The sequence below is a fragment of the Egretta garzetta genome, unplaced genomic scaffold, assembly GCF_000687185.1.
Source record: "Egretta garzetta isolate BGI_Z169 unplaced genomic scaffold, ASM68718v1 scaffold386, whole genome shotgun sequence".
In the NCBI taxonomy this organism is placed as follows: Eukaryota; Metazoa; Chordata; class Aves; order Pelecaniformes; family Ardeidae; genus Egretta; species Egretta garzetta.
In genome coordinates, this window is record NW_009260063.1 from 351,974 (window position 1) to 359,099 (window position 7,126).

Sequence of the window (7,126 nt, forward strand, 5' to 3'; positions counted from 1 at the left end):
GCGGGGTGTGCTCCATTGAAGGGGGCTTTCTCTCTTCAGTAGCTATGTTTTTGCATATGCGTTTTAGATATTCGTCTGCCGTGTTTTAAATAGTTGCAAAGATTTAAGAAGCAGCGTAGTGGCGTGCCCAGAGTGGCCAGGGCTCGTTTTCTGGCGTCACCCCAGTGCATCAGCGACGAGAGCGGGAGATGTGGTCTGGGGGTCGTCAAAGAGAGGGCAGATGTTGGTACACTGGCTATATAATTACATCTGAGCCTTAATCAGTAAAAGATTAATTGAAGTCATCTAATCCGTATAAAATCTGTAGAAGTGGAGCTCTCCAGTAGACTGGAGGGCTTCGCTTGGGACACTTGCATGGAACAAGGATGAGAGCTGTCCCATGTAGGTCACGTCTCGTGGCCCAGGCACCTGTGTCACCTCTCTGCTGCGGTCTGCTCCTGGCGCGTGGCCAGAAGGCCCACAGAAGGGTCCCCATCCCCTCGGGTGCTGATTGAGCCGTCACCCCGAAGCAGGACGCTGGTCGGTGCTTGGTGTGTGGCAGGTGAGGTGGTGGGGGGCTCTCGGGGGCGAGGGGCTGCCAGTCTCCGGCAGGGCTGGGGGAGCCCCTGACGGGCAGCAGCTCCAAGGCCATTGCAAGGGTTCAGAAATGTTTAAAAAAACCCCCGACTTTTCCAAAGAGTCAGAAGCGGCTCCAGCCAAACCAGTCCGGTGCCAGGAAACAGCTCGGATGGTGGAGTCTCCTGCCGGCATCGCCGCTCTGCCAGCAGTAATCCCCTGCGAGAGCACGGGAACAAAACTGCCGCTCGCACAGCTACTCCTCAAGCACAGTTTAATTAATATTAACCCCGTATCGCTGCAAAATTCACACTATATTTTTCATAGCTTATGCGCTAAGCATACCGCTATGCCAAGGATCATACACCACAACACGGAGCGCAGAAGTGTGACGCTTGGCCCGCGCCGCCAGGTTTGCTCAGAGGTAAACAAAACCCTGGCACCTCTGCAGATGACAGTCTGCTTTGTTTTCTGCTCCTTCGAAAGCGCTGGTTCTCCTTGGGAGCGGGCTGGCGAGCCTGCGGAGGTGTGGGGACCCACGCCATAGCTCATGGTACGTGCGTAGAGCCAAGCTTCAGAGCCCTAGCCTTAATTTCGGTGCCAAACCCGCTGTTTCTGTGCCCAGGAGCTGGATGCGTTGCTTGCTTAGTAAAGCGGGTTAACGCCTCGCTGGACTTCGACATGCCAACGGCTCGGTCAGTTCAAAACAAACAAAATTCCAGTTTGGACTGAGCTGGCCCAAAATTAAATGCCTTGTTTTGTTTTTCCTCCTGGAGTTTTGGGCACATTTTCACCACGGGAAGTTTTATAGTTGGCTGGAGCTGCGTGTTGGTGATGTGAAAGAGCTCCAGAGGAAGTGTGGATAAACATCTTGATGTCAAGGTGTCTAGCGAGGGAAAGTTTGCATTTAGGCTGCCTTCAAATTAGGGGGTTTGGTGGATGCTTCATCTCTGTCCAGGAATTTTCACGTTTCCATCTCGTAATCTGTGGACCAATACAGCCAGGTTTATAGGAGCTTTTGGAAATGAATCCAATCCAAAAATGGAAGTCGGAGGGCGGTTGAAGGCAGGTCTCTGCTGCATTTGGCTCGCGTTTCCAGTGTTGAGGCTCACAGTTCTCAGAGGAAGGATTTGAAAAGCAGGAGGAAAAAAAAAAAAACCCAGCAGAGGAATTGCTGCAGGTGATTCAGAGGGGGACGCTGCCGTTGCATCGCTTCTGTCGCTCCCCTCTCACAGTGGCACGCTGCATCCTCGCCCGTGGGCACAGCTCCCCCATTGCTTCTCATCATCAGTAAAGATGCTACAACATTTTTTCAAGGGTGGGAAGGCATGAAGTCATCCTTCGTGCTGTCTGTAGTTGCATTTTGATTCCTCAGAGGTCCCCGTTTTCCAGCAGTTGGCAAAGGGAAGTGTTATGTGGGCATTCGTGGGGTGCTTTAGGATGAAAATATGGTATCCGTATGTACCTCTTGCTGTAGTTATTTAAAAGATGCTTTTTAAATCACTTTAGTTCTAAAAAGCAGATGTTGAAATGAAGGCTACGGGAATTTGAAATGGTGACCAGAGAAATTCAGCCAGCGCCTTCTTCCTTCACAACTGGTGAACCCTTGGAGCTGTTTTAAGCAGACCCAGGGTGAAGGCGTTGGAGGTGATGAGCTTTGGAAACAGGAAGAAGAAAACAACCAGAGAAATGTTTGCACTGAAGAAAAACCTAGAGCCTGAGACATCCAATGGGCAAAGATAGCTTTAACATGTCCCAGTTCTGGACAAGCTTTGGTCAGTATTTGTGTGGTACAGAAGACGCATGGGAAACCAGGTTTCATGAGCTCCTGTGCTTAAAGAAGTGGTTGGTGTTGATCATAGCTCCAATTGTTCATCTCTTGGTGTTCCTTGGGTACCTGTTGCTGAGTGGGTGTTACTCTGAGGTGATGTGTAGATGGACAGCTTGCTCCTAGGAGCAGCCCATGTGCATGAAGCGTGTCTCAGACCCCGCTCCCACAGGAGCCTGTTTGCTCCTGTGCATTCGAAGCCACGGGGAGAAAATTCCTGCTAGCGTTGTTCTGCGAAATGCTTTTTATTTAAGCCTCCTAAGTTTTCTAACCACTTTGCCCCTTCGTTCTCAAGTCAGTAGCTTTTATTGTGAAAGCCCTGGTGTATTGATAACTATTGGGGAAATTCCCTGAGGCTGCTGAGCCGGAATCTGCCTTGATGACAGAGATGCTTCCAATTTTTAAGCAAAACAGCCTGTAAACTGTGCCATCAACTAACAAGTACGGGATCCCTGCTGTGTAATGTGTGGGATCCTGGAGTATTTTTATTTCCAGGGTGATACCCTCATGGTAGCATGTGGAGCTACAGCTGGGCCGCCAAGGAGCATCCTGCTTTGGGAAGATGAACGGAGAATATGTTCCTCAGGATTGCCATGCCTAATTAGCCTCAAGTTCTGGTATTAGGAGATGTTAATGAGCTGGAGCATATAAACTAACCGCAGGAAAAAAACCCTTTTAATGGTTACGCCAGCGGTAGGAAGAGTAGTGCTGTGGCAGGGGGAGCTGGCTGACAGCTCGGGACCGGTGGCATGGGGCAGGGAGTGGCAGTGGCCAGCCTGGCCACAGGGACCTGGCATCATGCATGGGTTTGGCCCGTCTTGGCTCAGTGGTGCATCAGAGACGAGTCTCTCTAAGCTGGGTGGTCGCGAGGAGGGGCCGTCGTTTTCTATAAAATGGTCTAATTAGCACAAGGACAGTCTCTTCTTTATTTTTTTGTTTTGGGTGTGAGGCCCTGGTGATGACCCAGTGTTGCCAGCTAACAGCGTACGGCTTCGGGTAGCACTGCCTGCGTGTCTTTGTGTGTCGTACTCCATTTACCTTTGTTTCCCGCCCCCCTTTTTTTTCCCGTAGTGAAGATAAAGGTTTAAAAACAGAAGTAGGAGATTAATTCATTTGCAATTTTGTATCAAAATTCAGAGAGGTCAGAGAAGTTCATTCTTTCTGCTTCATTTTGGCTCATCTGGCGTCTTTCTTTAGAGGCAGGTGAGGAGGTTGTGCTTCCATTCTCTCTCCTTTCCACACATCTCCATCATGCACTGTTTTACCATACCAGCTATTGTATTTATTATTTCAAAACAGTGCCCTGTTTATGGGCAAGCTAAGCTGCTGCAACGTGAGATCTTTATTCTTCATACCGGAAAAAAATGTACATTTTTTGTTTGGGTTTTTTTTTCCTTCTCATTGCTTTGAAACTCTGTAAAACAGACATGGGGGGGAGAAAAAAAAAACAACCATAAACCAGCTTGCCAGGCTCTTAAGTGAATTGATTGCATTGAAGAGAGGAGTTGGAGAGGAGCCAGCACAGAACCCCTGATCAGGCAAGAAGGGAAGGGATAACGCGGCCACGGCAAGGACGTGAGGCTGGAGAAAAGCTCTGAGAGGAAGAAATAACTGTGGTGTGGAGGCAAACAAGAAACATTTGATAAAATGATGTTGGTTAGCTACCAGCGTGGGGCGGGTCACGAAGAAAAGAGGCGTGCGTCAGGCGGGGAATCGGTGGAGAGCAGTGTTGCTGTTGCCTCCGCAGAGCTGGGACACCCTGCCTGGGATGCTATCTGTGCTGCTAGCCACCCTATCGACAAATTTAAAGCTGGAGTTTAAAATAAAGACAATATTCAACTGAAGAGTGAAGTTTCTCGAACCTCACGGCCCAAAGCAGTCGGTCGGTGAGTGGAGTCACAGCCTTGGAGCCCTGGGTTCCTGTGGGGCATTTGCCTTGGGGAAGTGGGACCTTGGTAGTATTTTAGCCATAAACTCGATGTCTTTATGCTGGAGCTCTGGATTATCCTTTTGGACCTGGTGGAGCACATCTGTGTGTGCTGTAGCGGCTAGCCTGGAGTCATGCAGCAAGTAGCCAGGGATAAACTGGCCTTGTCATCGGCTGCCAGCGAGGGGGGTGGCTTCGCTCAGCTCCCGATGGCCGGTTGCTTCAGCACATGGCCACTCCAGATAGGCTTTAGATCAAAGTTCCTGCCAAAGCTGCAGAGATGCACGCGTTTTTCCAAGAGAGAGGACGAGCATCTGGGTACTCGGTTCTGACAGCAGCACAGTAGCCACAAGAGTGCTCTGCTTGGCTGTCGTGAGGGCAATGCAAGGAGGTTCTCACTGGAAGACGCCTTCCAAGCCTGACTTTGCACTCCAGTGCTACTGGAGATGGCGTGGAGGAGGCCACGTGCAAATGGCTTCCTGCTGTAAATGCTTCTTCGGGAGTCTCGAGGTGGTGGTGGTACTCAGGGTGTGCCCGCCGCTGCCCGCGGGAGGGGAGAGCAGTGGGATGTGTCGGGCGTTTTGCAGCAGCTGCCATTGGAAAGACCAACTCCCAAGGCTGGGAGCTGGCGTGGAGAAAAGTAAATAAAGAGAAGTCATCCTCATTTCAAGTTGTGGTATTTTGACTTAGTGAAAATATTTATCTATGAAATCTAATGGGGAAACTTAAAATTTAAGTTTATGAATGTTGCAACAAATGGGAAGAAAAGGAAAAAAAAGCCTGGGAGAAAATACCACCGTATTTTCATTCTTTTAATGATATCTGGCTGGTTTTTAAGTGCTTGGGGATGAAGGACTTACTGTATTGGTCTGATTACAAAGTACTCATAGAGCCCAAGTGTAACCGTTACAGGCAGCACTCATTTTCTGACATCCCATATTCTTGAGTTCTGGAAACATAATACCAGCTATTCCCCATCCTATTTATTGCATCCAGCTTTTTAAGTAATGGGCCAAATAATGATTGCAGATGCTATAATCAACATTTTTTGTTAATGATTTAGGGCTCTATTTGCAAAATAATTAGTTCTGCAGCGCTCCATGGTACAATACAAGAGGAATGCTCTCCTGACTTTTTATAGCCACAAGTTAATTGAAACTACAGAGCCTGGAAGGTTCAAGGCAGTCCAAGGGCGAGCCCGGGAGCTTCAGCCCCAGGATTGTTGTAGCCTGATGGGTGTGAAATGAGCTTAAATGTTGGTTGTGGACCCGCACCTCTGCACACCTGAATGCTTGGAAGAACGCGCTTGGTTCCCAATGGCAGCGCAAGTGGGTTGTAGCTGCTGCCTTTTAAAGTTGGGCGATGCCCTTCAGTCACGTTCCTTGCAGTTTTCTATAGGTTCCTTGCAGCTTTTCTGTAGGTTCACAGAAGACCTTTTCCATGGACCTATGCGGTAATAACTGAGCTCCTGGGGAGGGGGACCAGAGGGAAACCATCCTGGTTTCCTGCATCAGCAAACACAGAGATGGTGCCTGACAAACCCAAACACCTGACCTGTCCTTACTGAGGGGCAGATGTATCCTCAGAGCTTTTAAAAACCACTTGAAAGAAACTGTTATTGCTGTAGGAAAAAAAAAAAAAATGTGCTCTGTGTCTTCCCTGCATGACCAGGACGGTGGTTGGGTGCAAAGTGGATGGGTTTTACTGCTGCCATGGCTCCTGGCCACACCGGACAGGACTGGTGAGGTCTCTCACTCTTTTTTCCCCTTTGTCTGTTTGGATTTTCAGCTCGTGAGCAGAAAGGTCTTGATTCATGCTTGGCACAACATGGCTCTGATCTCAGCAGCAGATGCCAGATGCTGCCGGAATACAAAGAAATAATGAAAGTAACCCGAAATGTGTGAGTCAGCAGTAGGTGTGATGGGGGTGCCTCCTCTGCTTTGTCTGTCTTTCTCTGGCTTTTCTTGCTCCATCCGCTCTGCCTTCAGCTTTAGTTTCAGCTTCTCATTTCTCCTCCTGTTTTCTTCCTCTGGCTTCATTCCCTTTTGTCTTTTCTGCCTTTTGCCATCTTCTTACGGCCCACTCGTGCAATGTGACCACGTAGTGGGGCGGGGGGGGGGTGTCCCCACAACGCTTAGGAGAACTTGACTTCCCTGCTAACTTGAAATCTATTTCCATTCCGCTTTAATTCCCTGGCACCCCCGGTACCATTAGTGCCATCTCAGCAGCGGCATTTCATTTACGGAAATTCGGAGTGTTTCTGCCTCCCTTCTCTAAACCCAACACTGTGTGCCAGTGTCGTTGCAGAAGTGCTAACCGCAGCCAGTACCTCTTTGGAAAACGCTGAATTGCTTTAGTTCTTCATTGTGAATCGCTAATTTTATTTCCTCCTAACACTACGTACAGTTTCTATAGTTCTGGAGGTCACTGGAGCTTCATAAGTGCAGCCAAAAGTGTTTTAAATAGTCATTGTGCAGCGTAGTGATACCATCAATCTCCCCTGCCATTATTATATCTAGAAAGTTGGATTTGATATCCATTTTCATAGTTAAAGCGAAATTACTGGCAAGCCGCCATACCCTGTAAGGCACAGAGAGTGGTAGCTTGTTCATAAAGGTTTATACGAGTGTAATGGTATTACCTATTGGTTTGGGATATTTTTCAACAAATCAAGAACTGCTGGCAGCCAAATGGTTTCTGAAGAGGGTCTTTTCTCCTTAACTGGTCTTATTTTATTCTTGCATTTCCAAGCCTGTCTGTAGTCTAGCTTTAATAATGATTAGATCTTTTTAATTGGAATCTCATAAGCTTCAATT

General features: G+C 48.4%; 1 protein-coding gene across 1 annotated transcript in view; it reads left to right on the forward strand.

Annotated features, from left to right (window-relative positions):
* CTBP2 (C-terminal binding protein 2) overlaps positions 1 to 7,126 on the forward strand; it is a 100,946-nt gene that overhangs the window by 824 nt on the left and 92,996 nt on the right. The window lies entirely within an intron of this gene.